This window comes from Hemitrygon akajei, unplaced genomic scaffold, assembly GCF_048418815.1.
Source record: "Hemitrygon akajei unplaced genomic scaffold, sHemAka1.3 Scf000250, whole genome shotgun sequence".
Classification (NCBI taxonomy): domain Eukaryota; kingdom Metazoa; phylum Chordata; class Chondrichthyes; order Myliobatiformes; family Dasyatidae; genus Hemitrygon; species Hemitrygon akajei.
The window spans coordinates 30,249-47,694 of NW_027332130.1; the positions used below are offsets into that span (position 1 = coordinate 30,249).

General features: G+C 44.9%; 1 pseudogene; it reads left to right on the top strand.

Moving 5' to 3' along the window:
* The first annotated feature begins 2,475 nt into the window (after nucleotides 1–2,475).
* Nucleotides 2,476–12,877, top strand: LOC140724488 (uncharacterized; annotated as a pseudogene).
* The last annotated feature ends 4,569 nt before the right edge of the window (nucleotides 12,878–17,446 follow it).

The following is a 17,446-nucleotide window of genomic DNA, read 5'->3' on the forward strand; positions in this document are numbered from 1 at the left end:
GTCACTGAGCATTGGAGGAGTCTGATATGCTGATGTTAGCCTTAAACTAGACTGGTGTTTAATATTGTGGATCTATGAAAGATAAATCAGTTCTGTATCAAATCCCGTGTCTCAGGTACTTACTGTCTCTACCACACTCACGATGCAAACTAGAGAGGCCACTCGGCCCATCTGGTCCCTGCCCATATTTCTTTTCCATATCAGTATATCAAAATCTACCCCTGCCGTTCCCCTCTCACTCTCCCTGAGATGACAGTTTGCAACTAGTCATCACTCCGTGGGATAGGAGATTTCTCTTGAATTTCATAGAACTATAGAAATCTACAACACATTACAGACCCTTTGGCCCATAATGTTGTGCCGACCATGTAACTTACTCTAGAAACTGCTTAGAATTACCCTACCGCATAGCCCTCTATTTTCCTAAGCTCCATGTACCTATCTAAGAGTCTCTTAAAAGACCCTATTGTATCCGCCTCTACCACTGTCGCTGGCAGTGCGTTCCACACACACACCACTCTTTGTTTAAAAAACTTAGCTCTGATATCTCCTCTGTACCTACTTCCAAGCAACTTAAACCTATCCCCCCCTCGTGTTAGCCGTTTCAGCCCTGGGGAAAAGCCTCTGGCTATCCACACGACCAATGCCTCTCATCATCTTATACACCTGCATGAATTTCCTGCATGATTTTCTCCGGGCTGAATAAGACGATGAGCTCACTGTGGTTGTGACGTTCTTCAGGGCTCCGGACGAAGATGGTTAAACTCCTTCTTTCCCGCTCTTTTCAACGTGTTGTGTCATTTTCACCAATTTTAAAGGACTGTGCCTCAGACAGCTGGGTTGTTGCAATTGTTACGGACCAGCAGCAACAGATCACTAATGGAGTCTGGTTTCGATGTTAAAACCACTCTCATTAGTATCTGCTACAAATATAAAAGATTAAATGAAATAAACAGAAGTTTATTTGCGTATATACAGCTCCCGAACTCTCAAGCTTGAGAAACAATGCTTAAAGTCTTAAGATGATAAAGTGGAAAAGTTCAGTAATCCACGGAATAAGTGAGTGAGAGGAGAGATTTGTAAATCCACACGAACATGTAGAGAGAAGGCAGTTACGAAGAATTCCACACACATTCCACGCTGGGTAAACGAAATAACAGTCGCCGAAGATCTTATCCGTCGATTAGTTCCGAAATCCACTTAGAAATATCACCAGGTGACAGTCACAGGAATATCGTCTTCAAGTGGTTACCACAGAACACCCCGATTCCAGGTAAGGGCCAACAAAAGTGATACCACAGGATACTCCAGCAAATCCACACATATGGATGATACGAAGTGACAGTCACACATCCGTTGTGCACTGCGTGCCGATGATCAGATCAACCCAACCTTTTGGGCATGGAAGAGTTGCAGCCTATAGCAGTCACACGCTGAAGATCCAACAGCTTGTCTCCCCTCTCCCTCTCCCGCTCCCGCTCCCTCAGGCTGCCGCAGCTTGTGTCTGACGTCACAGCCGGGTAAGGGAAATCCACACATATCGATTATACGAAGTGACAGTCACACATCTGTTTTGCACTGCGTGCCGATGATCAACCCAATCTTTTGGGCATAGCAGTGACAAGCTGAAGTCTCTCTCACTCTTTCTCTCTTCCTCTCCCTCCATTTCTCTCCCTCCCCTCCCTCTTCTCCCTCTCTCCTCTCCCCTCTGTCTCTCTGTCTCTGCTGCAGCGCGCGTGTGACGTCACAGCCCCGCCTCCCTCAGGCACTTAAAGCGACAGTCACAGTAAACGAATCTGCGATCTCGCAACACAATGCACCTCTAAAGTCTGACAGCAGACTAGCGAGTGAAACTTCGGTGTGGCAGAATCAGAAACCAAAGTGTTGCCAGCCTGAGTCAGGCTTTGGGGCTCCAGAGAGAGAATGGTCTAGAGTTTACGAGAAGGAAGAGGAAGAGGAAACAGACCAGCAGGATATGGCTACAAAAGGAAGATCAGAAAAATTTGGAAACTGGTTGACCCCCCCCAAAAAAAGATGGTTAGTTTCTGCAAAATACTGGTGGTAATCAAAAGATCAGGCAACAATTGTGGAGAGGAATAAATAAACAACTTTTAGACCGAGACTCTTCAGCATACCTAGACTGTGTACTCCGCTGCTTAGTTGCTGCCTGAGCTGCAGAGCTCCTTCAGTATTGTGTGTGTGAGCGTCTCTGTATGTCCAGCAACTGCAGAATCTCCTGTGTTTTATATCTGCATTTTACTTTGGCATTAGATACACGTTGATATTGAGTACATTGTTTACGTGAGCCGCTTTCTGCGTTAAAAGAGCTGCAGATTTTTTCTATACACCCGAAAAAAAAATGAGATATGGACATTGAACCGGTGCTTCAAGAAATGTGTAATGGCACCATTATTACCCACAAGGCGCTGCGGTAATAATTTTTGTCAGGCACTGAAACACTGATGAACTGCGCAGGCGTCAGGCTGATGACGTCACCGAGTATCACGCATGCGTGCAGAACACAGAAGGCTTTGAAAATGTCGGTTGCAGGTAAGAGCGATTCTCTGTGTTTTTATCTTAAACACCGACTTCAGGACGATTCCTGTGAATTTCTGACACCGTGGCCAGCGATCCCGGGACAGTCCTGCCCTCTTCCCTCTCTCTCAGCCCCACTATCCGTACACGGACCCCGGGGAGCTTCCCGCTGATGAGGGAATGGAAACCGATGGATCTCTCAGACAGAGCTGAGCTCCAGCTATCTAAATGCAAGGATTAGGAACTCGGAGAAAGGGAACAAAACCCATCTGTGGACACTTTCTGGAGGTCCCAGATACGTATGTTCCACGACCACTGGACTAAGTGTGTAAATGTAGGAGGGGACTATGTTGACAAATAGATGTGCTAGATTTTCTAAAATTGACTCCTTCTACCTTAGGCCACAAAATTATCTATCACCCCTTTTATATAGGGAAAAGCAGTATAACATTAGATGATCATCACCATAAGGTGAAAGTTTAAATCTTAGCCTTTGTTTTAAATTAGCACTTAGTCTTTCCTGTGATTAGAAAATAGGAATCTTGGCTAAATTACCAGACATAAAGTATGGTGAGGTACAGTGCTAGCATTGTAGATTAGCAAGGATTCTACTTTGGGTTGGACTTCCAGAGCACACTTACTGGATATCCACAGGACAGTATTGTTGAAGACTAAGACAGTACTTTCAAATAGAATTGGAAAGGAAATGAGAGCTTTTACCACCTGGTCATTTGCCACCTCTTCTTGTGATTCTGCTCCTAAATGTGAAGACATGGAGAAGTGAGTTTAAAATTATGCCATCGAACTGGTTGTAAGAATGGACCACACCTATTAGTCCTCATTTGCTTTATTCAGAGCCTTGTCAATAGCATGAATAACTGAATAAACATTTCATTGGAATGGGGTGGATTAAACTGGATATATAGGATCTTTAAATTATACCCCTTCCCACTTATTATTTTCGCTGGAAAAGAGATGTTGAAATTCTAAGTAATCCTGACTAAAGTGAAATATGGTTTTAAAAAAAAGCTCAAGGTCAAATAAGTGTGAGACATTTGTAGAGCATTTTATAGGAAGGGATATTAAAGACAGTCATCATTCATGCTGATTTTTCCTCCCAGCACTGCCGAAAACACACAAACCACCCCACCTCCCTTCAGATCTACTCCGTGCTGTGCCTGATGAACCAGCCAAGATTAGCAGTTCACCATCTGTGGGAAAAATTGAGTGCAAATACCTAATAAGTTTGGGATGTGTATATTTGTCTCCCAATTTATGATGTAGGAGCATTGATATTATGCTGCTTTGTGTGTAAAATATACAATCCTCTTTGTTCAAATCTTTATTAGCTAGTGAACTTACAAGTTTGCTTCAGGGAGTTAAACAATTTAATTTTAAGCAATAGCATGAATTGATAAATGTTACCAATTTTAAATAGCAAAAAGTTTATAGTATTTTTTTTCCTGGGAAAAAATAAAAGGGGGAAAAAGACTTTGGGTCCGAAGTTTGAATAGTGTTATGATGTGACTGCATTTTTCGAAAGAAAAGAACAAAAATTGTAGTTATCCAAATGCAGAAAGGTTAATCCTACATTAAATGTGAATTGCGATTAAGAGATCCAAGATAATGTGTATTTAATAAAATAATTTAAATCAAACTATTGCTTTAAATCTACATTATACATTCAAGAATGCATTTTAGGTAGCTCAACACCTCATGCAGGTCAGTCAGGTATCTCTGCACCCTTTAAACTTGCACGTTTCTGTTTCCCAGATGCCTTTGAAACTTACTTTGACCTTATTTTCTGAGCTTCTTTTAAACTTGCAGGTTATGTGGAACACATCATTCTATAATGTGATGTCCAAAAACAGTGATTTGGAAGTGAGGTATGATGTATTAATATGAGAACATCTAATAATACAGAAAATCTGCTAGTCCGACACCCAAGACCCAACCATGGCAGGTTCACTAAGTTTTACTGTGGTTAGTCACAGGTTTGGAGGGCTGTCGCCTGAAAGTACTGATCATTAATCACCATCAATGCTACATAGTTCACACTAAAAATAAAAGCACAAGGGAGAAATCGGCCTCTGCAGCACCTTTTTTTTAGAGTGCTCAGTGGTTCATTTGAAATCAGGTCCAGAATTTACCTGCACTTCTGATGGGAAATCTGTTGGATGTGTTTCTGACAAACATACACCCAAAAAATGTTATGAGTCAATGCACAAAGTGGATTGAACGCCAGCACTTTTGAACGGTGTGTTTCAGACTATTCTGTTTCAATCTTTATGAAACGTGAAATAATCTGAAAGATCTAGAACTTGATCGAGGTCTAAAAGATTATGAGAGGCATAGACGGGGTGGATAGTCAGTACCTGTTTCCCAGGGCACCAATAGCAAACACCAGAGGGCATATGTATAAAATTAAGGGAGGGAAGTTTAGGGGAGACATCAGGAGTAAGTTTTTTTTACACAGAGGGTTGTGAGTGCCTGGAATGACTTGCCAGGGGTTGTGGTGGAGGCTAAAACATTAGGGGTATTTAATAGCCTCTTGGACAGGCACATGGATGAAAGAAAATGGAGGGTTACGGGGTAGTGTGGGTTTAGTTCTTTTTTTTAAGGATTATATGGGTCGGCACAACATGGAGGGCTGAAAGGCCTGTACTGTGCTGTAGTGTTCTATTCTATGGCTCTAAAATCTTTTACATCACCAGTTGAGAAAATCATCTTTGTCCTACCTCCAATCACAAAGAGGAAATCTGCAGATGCTGGAAATCCAAGCTACACACACAAATTGCTGGAGGAACACAGCATTAGTACTCTTTTCCATAGATGCTGCCTGGCCTGCTGAGTTCCTCCAGCATTTTGTGTGTGTTGCTTGTTCTACCTCCTCTCGGTCTGCACTTTTCTACCGGTGAGAACATGCTTCCACCAATTCTGTCTGGCTACATAATGATATCAAACACCTTTGCCCTGGCCAACAAGTAGCTTTCACATCACAAATGTGCCAGACTCAGTGAGACAGACTACTGCCCTTCCCTTCATATTCATTGGCATTACCATCACTGAGTTCATCACCATCAGTCACCTGGGGGAGGGTTCAGGGGAAATTTTTATGTACAATACTGTTTGTATTGTGGTGATGCTAGAGTTGCTGGAGAATTTTCAAGTGTGAAGAAGTGGTGTGATATTTGGAAATCTGAAATTTAAAGCATCATTTAGGAAGAAGATCACAAATAGGTGGTTTGCCAAAGCTGTGGCGAGTAAATCCTTCATTAACCTTTTACATAGGTTGTATGAGAGTGCAGATGAACTCAATCAAGCCCAGAGCAGATTAACGTTCTTACTGACAGTGATTTGCTCGCTGTTGAAATGAATACCTCTCTATATAAAATTCAATTTGCACATGTTGTTGTCACTGGGTAAAAATTGTACAGCACAAGATTTTTGCACACACTGGTCATTACAAGTTAGAGGGGACACTGGTGGGAAGGCGCGGAGACCTCCAGTGTCCCTGATGCCCTCACGTAGAAGGTATATATCAAGCTGCTCTTTAAGGAGTTGGAGCTGGAAATGGATGAATTCCGCATCATTCAAGCGTCGGAGGGTGTGATAGGTATGACGTGCAGAGAGTTGAGTTACACCCAAGGTGCGGGACATAGGAAACTGGGTGAGAGTCAGGAAGGAGAATGAGGTTAAATAGCCATCACAGAGTACTCTTGTTGCTATCCCACACAACAACAGGTGGACACTTTACAAATTGTTGGGGGGGATTACCTGGCAGAGGAAAGTCAAAGGAGGTGATAGGGGATTCGTTAGTTAGGGGAACAGAACTAGAAAGGGACTAATATCCTAGTGGCAATGCTTGCTAGTGCTCCCCTGTGGGGTGGGTGGTTAAACTAAAGTTGCAGGGAGGATTGGAGCCAGAATGACAGAACAGATAGTGGAGAGGGTGAATTGAATTGAATTGACTTTATTACATACATCCTTCATATACATGAGTTGTAGAAATTTTTATGTTACATCTCTGTCTAAATGTGCAATGTGAAATTTATAATAGTTTATAATAAATAGTATGTACAACAGGACAGTCAGGATAAATAAAAGTACAATTGTATCAGCATGAATTAATCTATCAGAGGGCCTGGTGGAAGAAGCTGTCCCTGGGCCTGTTCATCCGGGCTTTCAGGCTGTGGTACCGTTTCCCAGATGGTAGCAGCTGGAACAGTTTGTGGTTGGGGTGACTCTGGTCCCCAATGATCCTTTTTACACAGTGGCCCTTTTTACACACCTGTTTTTGTCAATGTCCTGAATAGTGAGAAGTTCACATCTAAATTTGTGCTGGGCTGTCCGCACCACTCTCTGCAGAGTCCTGTGACTGAGTGAAGTACAGCACCCATACCAGACAGTGATGCAGCCAGTCAGGATGCTCTCAATTGTGCCCCTGTAGAAAGTTTTTAGTATTTGGGGCCCCATCCCAAACTTCCTGAACCGCCTGCAGTGAAAGTGGCACTTTTGTGCCTTTTTCACCACACAGCCAGTATGTACAGACCAGGTGAGATCCTCGGTGTTGTGTACACCAGGGAACTTAAAGCTGTTCACCCTCTCAACCCCAGATCCTGGGTCAGCCTGTCCCCATTACTCCTGTAGTCTACAGCCAGCTCCTTTCTTTCAGTGACATTGAGGGCAAGGTTGTTTTTTTGACACCAAACAGATGTCGTTCAGACCTCAGGGCATGAAAGTATGATATTGTAGCCATTACTTGGACTTGTCCTTAGCCCAACAGTCTGAGGGATTTCAAGGAACAAATCTGTAGGGAGATTGCGGACTATGCCAAGAAACAAAGGTTGATAAAGTGAGTGATTTTAACTTTCCATTTATTGACTGGACTCCTAGGCTGTAAAAGGACTAGAAGGGGTAGAGCTTATCAAATCTACCTTAATCAGTACGTAAAATTCCCGATGTAGAAGTGTGCAATAAGCTATTGGGAAGTGATCTAGGGCTAGTGACAGAAATTAGTGTATGGGAACACTTTGTATCTACTGATCATGAGATTCCAAGTAAATAAAGAAAAACAGAGGCCTGGACCTCTCTTGAGATTCTAAATTGGAGAAAGTCCAATTTTTATGGTATTTGCAAGGATTTGACAAGCGTTAATTGGGACAGGCTGTTTTTTAGCAAAGGAGTATTGGTAAGTGGGAGTTCTTCAGAAGTGAAATTTTAAGGGTGTAGAGTTTGTATGTGCCTGACAAAATAAACATTGAATGGTAACTAGTGCAGGGAATCTTGGTTTTCAAGAGATATTGAGGCCCCGGATATCTCGTTCCTCTAAATGCCTCAGACTGTTGGGTGCAACCAAAACTCATTAATGACAACCATTTCATAATTCCACTCCCGAACTCATCTGACTTCCCTTTAGTTGTCTTCTGTTGGATTCTAAAAGCTTCCTAATGGTCTTTTGCTCTTTTGTTTGCCCTCTCCTCTGATTTTATGTTGGTTTTGGATTCTCATTTAACCCACGGTTGTGCCCTGCTGCCTTTCCAATGCTTCCACGTCTTTGGGATGTATCGATCACTCAGCTCTCGAATTGCTCCCAGAAACTCCAGCCATTGCTGCTCCGTTGTCACTCCTACCTTTTCCCTTCCAAACAAGTTTGGCCTGCTTCTCTGTCACAGAAACATGGAGAAGTTCAGTGGAGAAACAGGCTATTTGGCCCATTTAGTCAATGCCAAAAACATTTAAGCTGTCTAATGCAACTACCTGCACCGGGATCATCACCCTCCATACCCCTACCATCCAGGTACCTGTTAAACTTATCTGAATGGTGAAATCGAGCTCATATTCACCACTAGTGCTGACATCTCATTCTACACTCTCACGACCATTTCAGCAAAGAACTTTTCCAAATGTTCCCATTAAATTTTCACCTTCCCCACTTACCCATGACCTCTGGTTGTCATCCCACCCAACCTCAGTGGAAAAAGCAGCTTGCATTTACCCTATCTATACCCTGATAATTTTGTTTACTTCTAACAAATCCTCAAAGCAATGTATAATTTCCTTGTTTATGTTTAGAGCCTTTTTTAGGTGTATAAGATGATGAGGGGCATTGAGTGTGTGGATAGCCAGAGGATTTTTTCCCAGCGTTAAAATGGCTAACAGGAGGGGGCATAGTTTTAAGGTGCTTGGAAATATATGCCGAGGGGATGTCAGGGGTAGGTTTTTTACACAGAGAGTGTTGGATGTGTCGAATGCACTGCCAGCAGCGGTTGTCGAGGCAGATACAACAGGGACTTTTAACACTCTCTTAGATAGTTACATGGAGCTCAGAAAAATAGAGGGCTATGTGCTAGGGAAACTCCAGGCAGTTTCTAGAGTAAGTTACATAGTCGGCACAGCACTGTGGGCCAAAGGGTCTGTAACGTGCTATAGATTTCTATGATTCTATGAAATTCAAGGGAAATCTCCAAACCCACGGAGTGGTGACTAGTAGTGAATAGTGGGAAAGTTACTGGAATGTATCTGCAGGAACTGGAAATATAAGTATTTGGATCGATGTGGACTGATTAAGTATAGACAGCATGGCTTTGTGCATGGTAGGTCATGTCTAACCAATCTTATAGAGTCTCTCGAGGAAGTTATCAGGGAAGTGGATGAAGGCAAGGCAGTGGATGTTGTCTACATGGACTTTAGCAAGGCACTTGACAAAGTCTCATATGGGAGGTTGGTCAAGAAGGTTCGGTCACTCAGCATTCAAGATGAGATAGTAAATTGGATGAGACACTGTCTTTGGGAGAAGCCAGAGTGTGGTAGCAGATGGTTGCCTCTCTGACCGGAGGCCTGTGACTAGTGGTGTGCCACAGGGATCAGTGCTGGTTCTGTTGTTGTTTGTCATCTATATCAGTAATCTGGATGATAGTGTGGTTAACTGGATTAGCAGATTCATGACCACCAAGACTGGTGGTGTAGTGGACAGTGAGGAAGACTATCATGGCTTGTAGTGTGACCTGGACCCCCTGGGAAAAATGGTTTGAGAAATGGAAAATGGAATTTAATGCAGACCAGTGTGAGTTGTTGCACTTTGGTATGACCTACCAAGGGAGGTCTTTCACAGTGACTGGTCTGGCACGGAGGAGTGTTGTAGAAGAAAGGGACCTGGGAATACAAATCCTTAATTCACTGAAAGTGGTTTCACAGTTAGATAGTGATGGAAAAAAAGATTTCAGCCCATTGGCCTTCATGATCCAAATACTGACAATAGATGGATGTTATGTTGACTTGTAAAAGAGGCCTAATTTGGAGTATTCTGTGCAGTTTTGGTCACAAACCTACAGGAAAGATGAAGAGGTTCAGAGATTTTAGAGAAAATTCACAAGGATGTTGCCATGGCTGGAGGACTTGAGTTATAAGGAAGGATCGAACGGGTCAGGACTTTATTCCTCGGAATGTAGAAGATCGAGGGGAGATTTGTTTGTGATAGAGAGGCATGGATAATGTAAATGCAAGCTGGCTTTTTCCACTGAGATGGGGTGGGACTACAACCAGTGGCCAGGGGTTACAGTGAAAGGTGAAATGCTAAGGGGAGCACGAGGGGAAACTTCTTCACACAGACAGTCGTCTGGGTGTGGAATGATTTCAGGTTCTTGTCACAGTCATAGAAAACTACAACACAGAAACAGGCCCTTTGGGCCATCTAGTATGTGCTGAACTATTTAAATTGACCACTCCCATACCCTTACCATTCAGGTACCTACACAAACCACTTAAATGTTGAAATCGATCTCGCATGCACCACTTGTGCTGGCTGCTCATAATACAAAAATTCACTCTAAATCCTTTTAACAGCTGCAGACCAACAATTCACCTCAACTGGAATTTTTTATATGGCATTAGAACTGTTGCACTTTAAGTTAATAATACATAAAAGAAGATCCCAGCTGCACGTCAAGAGACTATTTGTGTGAGAGTGTTTCAGTTACTGTGGGGCCAGGCACCCATGCAGCTCAGCAGGAACAGGGAATAATACCAATGGAGAGAGTCAAACTGAGCCAGGTCACAGATTGGAGATGGCAGAAATGCCCCATTCTTATAGTGACAGGAAGAGCATCAGGGAATTGATGGTCATTCCAGATACCAGCACTCTGCCCAGTCAGGAGATGATTTCTCTGTCCAACTTGGCTTCAACCTCATTGTAACAGTGTGATACCAGATCAAACCTTGGCAACTCATGTAATCTCATCTGAAATGTTGTCCTAAACCCATTGATGGATTTTGTAAATCTTTTCACAGGTTAAAAATGAGAAGGAATTTGTCTCCAGGAATCTCAAACACGGCACACCAGTTTTGCTGTCTCTGTATAGATATTTAAGAAGTGGAGCAAGGGATTCTCTCAATCATCCTTCCTGCTCAGACTGTGGGGAGGGATTCACTTGGTTATTTGACCGAATAGCAAACCTGTCATTTTACACAGGAGAAAGGCTGTTCAGCTGCTCAGACAGTGGGAATGGATTCACTCGGTCATCTCAACTGAAGGTACATCAGCAAGTTCACACTGGACAAGACCATTCACCTGTTCTGTGTGTAATAAAGGATTCAGTCGGTTTTCCCACCTGTGGACGCACCAGTCAGTTCCAACCGCACCGAGCAGAGGTTGTTCATCTGCTGAATTTCTGGGGAAGTATTCACTCTGTCATCTGACCTAATGGCTCACCAGCCAGTTCACACCGGGGAGCGGCCGTTCACCTGCTCAGTCTGTGAGAAGAGATTCACTCACTCTTCCACCCTGTGGAAACACCAGCGAGTTCACACCGGGGAGCGGCCGTTCACCTGCTCAGTCTGTGAGAAGAGATTCACTCACTCTTCCACCCTGTGGAAACACCAGCGAGTTCACACCAGGGAGCGGCCGTTCACCTGCTCAGTCTGTGAGAAGAGATTCACTCACTCTTCCACCCTGTGGAAACACCAGCGAGTTCACACTGGGGAGAGGCCATTCACCTGCTCAGAATGTGGGAAGGGATTCACTCAGTTATTCAACCTACAAAATCATCAGCGAGTTCACACTGGGGAGAAGCCGTTCTCCTGCTCAGAATGTGGGAAGGGATTCACTCAGTTATCCACCCTACAGAGTCATCAGAGAGTTCACACTGGGGAGAAGCCATTCTCCTGCTCAGAATGTGGGAAGAGATTCACTCAGTTATCCAACCTACAGAGACATCACCGAGTTCACACTGGGGAGAAGCCGTTCACCTGCTCAGAATGTGGGAAACTATTCACTCAGTCATCCCAACTACTTGAACACCTGCGAGTTCACACTGGGGAGAAGCCGTTCACCTGCTCAGAATGTGGGAAGGGATTCACTCAGTTATCCAACCTACAGAGACATCAGCGAGTTCACACCGGGGAGAAGCCGTTCACCTGCTCAGAATGTGGGAAGGGATTCACTCAGTTATCCACCCTACAGAGTCATCAGAGAGTTCACACTGGGGAGAAGCCATTCTCCTGCTCAGAATGTGGGAAACTATTCACTCAGTCATCCCAACTACTTGAACACCTGCAAGTTCACACTGGGGAGAAGCCGTTCACTTGCTCGGTCTGTGGGAAGGGATTCACTCAGTCATCTACCCTACTGGTACATCAGCGAGTTCACACTGGGGAGAAGCCGTTCACCTGCTCAGAATGTGGGAAGGGATTCACTCAGTTATCCAACCTACAGAGACATCAGCGAGTTCACACCGGGGAGAAGCCGTTCACCTGCTCAGAATGTGGGAAGGGATTCACTCAGTTATCCACCCTACAGAGTCATCAGAGAGTTCACACTGGGGAGAAGCCGTTCTCCTGCTCAGACTGTGGGAAGAGATTCACTCATTCATCCACCCTACAAAGTCATCAGAGAGTTCACACTGGGGAGAAGCCGTTCTCCTGCTCAGAATGTGGGAAGGGATTCACTCAGTTATTCAACCTACAAAATCATCAGCGAGTTCACACTGGGGAGAAGCCGTTCTCCTGCTCAGAATGTGGGAAGGGATTCACTCAGTTATCCACCCTACAGAGTCATCAGCGAGTTCACACTGGGGAGAGGCCGTTCACCTGCTCAGTCTGTGGGAAAGGATTCACTCAGTCATCTACCCTACTGGTACATCAGCGAGTTCACACTGCTGAGAGGCCGTTCACCTGCTCAGTCTGTGGGAAGGGATTCACTCAGTCATTCACCCTACAGAGTCATCAGCGAGTTCACACTAGAGAGAGGCCGTTCACCTGCTGAGAATGTGGGAAAGGATTCACTCAGTCATCCCATCTGCTGGCACACCAGTCAGCTCACAATGGAGAGTGGCCATTGTTATGAATCCCTGGGTTTTGTGTGCAGTGGACTGTCATTTTAAGAGAGAGAGAGAGATTAAGAAGGCAAATGTGTCTGACTTGCAGCTTGTTTACATCGCGTGCAGCTTGTTTAGTTTTAACCGAGGACACAGACACTCAGAGTCAGATGCAGACAAAGGAGGAAAAATGGAAGGATTGAAACCAGGGAACTAGTGGCCAAGGGTCACTGTTTGGAACTTTCCTTTGCCCACAAGGGTGGGCTAATTATCGATTCACCGTACATCAAATGTGTGGTTGTCACCTCATTTGATCCATAGGAGTGGATCTGATTTGGGGCATCCTGTGGAGACCACTTATGTGTTAACCCTTGCCTGGCTGTGGTGTGGTAGTTCATTAAGACGATACCAATTATGACAAGTCACTTCGGGTGATAATTAGTATGTGGATTTGGAAGGATGACAGTTAAAATCTACAGTGACTGTTGGTCTCGGTTTACCACCATGGAACCTGTGGAATACGACATAATTGCCTTCTCTCAACATTTACCCTGGATTACAATGATCTCTCTCTCATCACCTATTCTGTGGTTGAACTGAACTTCCATACTTTACCATCTCAAGACTCCAAGCCTTGTTTCCCCCGAGCTCAATAGTTTGGGAGTTATATTTATACACATAACACTCACGAGGAAATCTGCAGATGCTGGAAATTCAAACAACACACACAAAATGCTGGTGGAACACAGCAGGCCAGGCAGCATCTATAAGGAGAAGAACTGCCGACGTTTCAGGCTGTGACCCTTCGTCAGGTCTAACTGAAAGGGAAAATACTAAGAGATTTGAAAGTAGTGGGGGGAGGGTGAAATGCAAAATGATAGGAGAAGACCGGAGGGGGTGGGATGAAGCTAAGAGCTGGGAAGGTGATTGGCGAAAGTGATACAGAGCTGGAGATGGGAAAGGATCATCGGACAGGAGGCCTCGGGAGAAAGAAAGGGTGGAGGGGAAGCACCAGAGAGGCATGGAAAACAGGCAAACAATTAAATATGTCAGTGATGAGGTAAGAAGGGGAAGAGGGGCATTAACGGAAGTTAGAGAAGTCAATTTTCATCCCATCAGGTTGGAGGCTACCCAGCCGGTATATAAGGTGTTGTTCCTCCAACCTGAGTTTGGATTAATTTTGACAGTAGAGGAGGCCATGGATAGACATATCAGAATGGGAATGGGACGTGGAATTAAAATGTGTGGCCACTGGGAGTAGTCTGTTGCTGCTGGTTCGTTTCTAAAGCGTTACGGTTTGTAACAAAATGGGGCCTGCATCTGGGATATGAACAAATTTAACGATTGATTTATTATCGATTTCATTGGGGAAATCCCTTTTGATTTATTTGTGTGTGGAAAACCAGCAGCAATGGATGTTGATAGATATCTGGAAGTGTGAACCTCTCAGGCATTAGAGGACACCAGAAGGGTTGAGTATTGCTAAAACGTTAATACTTGCTAAGGTGAAATTGACAATGAGGAGGGCACAGATGCAGAGGATAACAGCTGAACATTATGTATCTGAGGGTGTGTTTAAAGTGGAGGAGTTGGAGGTGTTTCCTGAAAGTAAACCTAGTGAGCTTGAGCTCCAGTACAAGTGAGAAAAATTAAAGATGGAGACTGCGGAAAGGCAGATACAGTTTGAGGCCTCCAATCCATGGACTCTCCCTACACTTCCCCTCCCTTGGAAAAGCAGGCCATGTACTCAAAGAACCCCATAACCTGGACATTCTTGCTGCAAACCCGCTCCCCCATCGGGGAAGAGATACAAAAGCCTTAAAGTGCGTAACACCAGGCTCAAGGATGGCTTCCTGTCTGCAGTTATAAGCCAAATGAATGATAAAATGGACTCAACCTCACAATGTAACTCGACGTGACCCTGCACCATATGTCTATCTGCACTGCACTTTCTCTGCAGCCTTAATGCTTTGTTACAGTTACTGTTTTGTTGTATATCAGCTCAATGTACTGTTGTGATGTATCTGTCTGTGTGGAGGATTTTCACTGTAGCTCAGTACATGATGAGAATAAACAAATTTCCCACTTTAACTGTGTGGAAATATTAGACAGACTAAGCTTCTGCTCTGGAAGCTCAGAAGGAAACTGAACTGTTGTCATTTCTGTGGAAAGCAAATATATGGAAAATGCTTCAATCTCACATTACGATCTGCGGTAACTGGGATCAGTTGACCGGTGGTGGGTCTCCCATAACAATATCAGAATCAGGTTTAATAGCACCGGCATGTGTCATGAAATTTGTTGTCCCTGCGGTAGTAGTAGAACCTAATTCATGACAATAGTTTTTAACAATTGTGATTTAAAATAAGAATATACATATATAGTACAAAAATAGAAAAAAAATTAAAGATATAATAACTATCTTAATTGTGTGGAACTATTTGACTGACTGGGTTGTTGCTTTGGAAATTCTGAGGTGAAGCTGAACTGAACTTTACACATTTATGAGAAGCTCAGATAAATAGAAAAGGCTAAATTCTCACATAAAGGGTCAGACACCCAGACACATCGGCTGCACTTCAGCGCCTCAAAACAGCGGAATGAAACATGCAGAAAATATTGCAGAGAAAAAGACATTGTCCACGAGAGGATGTGACAGATCCGGATCTCACTGACTTGTCTGAACGGGGAAAGATGAAGCTACACGTACACGTAGAGCAGTGACCCGCAGATGCTGCAGATCTGCAGAAAAACATGAACAGGAAACGGGATCAGGTGACGGGTGGAGGGACTCCCACCTGAACCGGTGACTCCGTTTCCCACCCTTCACACACTGCCTGACCCATCCACCGCATTCCCCACATTATTCCATATTTACCCCAGATACATGATTATTTTTCCACACCATATCTTCCCCGATCCCTTTCCCTCCACCCCCAGGTCACAGAGTCACCGGCTCAATTCCCATCCAGGTCCAAAACATAATTCAGACCCAAACAGGAAATGTTCACGTTTCATTTAAATCAGTTCTGTGTTTATAAACACTAATTTCTATTCACATTCCTCCGGACTCAGTGGACAGGAACGCTGAAACATCAAGTGAGAAACAGCAGGAGGTGGCCATTCGGCCCTGTAACCATCAACAAGATGGTGGCTGCTCTTATCCACATGTTTCTTTCCATTCACCACCCTCGGAGTGGAGACATTTCCCCTCATTTCAGTCCCAGACAGTCCATCCCTGTTTCAGAGACTGGGATCCCTGGTTCAGCCGGTAATGATGTCGTGCATTTCAATATGTTCACCTATCAGTCCTCGATTCCCTAAATGAAAGGGTTATCACATTTGATCTTTCTTCATATGATGACCCCACCACTCCAGGGATCAGTCAGGTGAATCTTCATTGCACTCTCTATAACAAATACTCTCTAACCTCTTTGTTAATCCTCTATGGAATTAATTTCCATCTTCTGCAGCCCCGTGTTGCCCCAACCACTCACCTCCCACCCCTGTCACTATTTCCACCTTCCCACCTCCCCCCTCACCTGGATCCACCTCTCACTCCCCAGCTCTTGTCCCATCCCCACCCCTCACCTCTTTTCTCTGACTATTTCCCGTCCACTCTCAGTCCAGAGGGAGGGTCTCGGCCCGAAATGTTGACGGTCCATTTCCCTCCACAGATGCTGCCCGAACCACTGAGTTCCTCCGGCAGTTTGTTCTTTGGTCTGTATAACCCGTGTTAGTGTGGGGATCGGGATTTTACACCATATTCCAGGTACAATCTCAACAAAGCACAAATAATTGTCACTTTGTCCGGACCATCGGCCCCGCTTGCAGGGCAACAGTCTGCCGGTGTTTGCCCCCAATGTGGTGAATCCCTCCGCTCGGCACCACCGTGGGCTCAGACATTTCCACAGATGAGCCCCTCCTGTCCCCACCGGGACAAACATCCTGTCCGCCCCCTCTCTCACCATCTTCATCCTTTCAATAAAATCCCCCTCTCCCTCCCTCCCCGGGGAACCGGCATCAAACCGACGGGCCGAGCGGTCTCCTCCTACCTCTCGGCGATACATCAGACTCCGGCCGCAGGAGACGCTTCACAAACGCCCCAACTTCCCTCGGAGGGAAATGGAAATAAATCAGAAAGCGGACATTTACTTTGAGGTTTTCTCCGCACTGAGGAGGCGGACGGCGCTTGAGCGGGAGACGGACTCAGCGGGGTAACGCCCACTCGGCCTGTCCGCCTCCGCGAATGGTTGTAACCTGTGATTGACATCGCTTCGCACCAATGGGAATAGCGCAGCTCCCGAATCCTGTGTTGACAGCGGTGCGGGAGGGGCTGGTCACGTGATTATTAGCCCAGCCGTTAAACCGATAAAGCTCGAGCACAGCAGCGCGTGGGTGACGTAAGACACCGCGCACGTGAGGGCAGATCCCTGTGTGGGGAGCCCGTTTGTGACGTCAGGCGCGTGGGGGGGGGAGCTGTATGACGTCACCTGTGGGAGTGCGCTGGTATTTAAAAGCACCTTAATGGATTTTTCGGTGGGACAACAACATTAGTCACGGGTTTCATCACTGAATCCAGTGTTGTGGGATGTAAA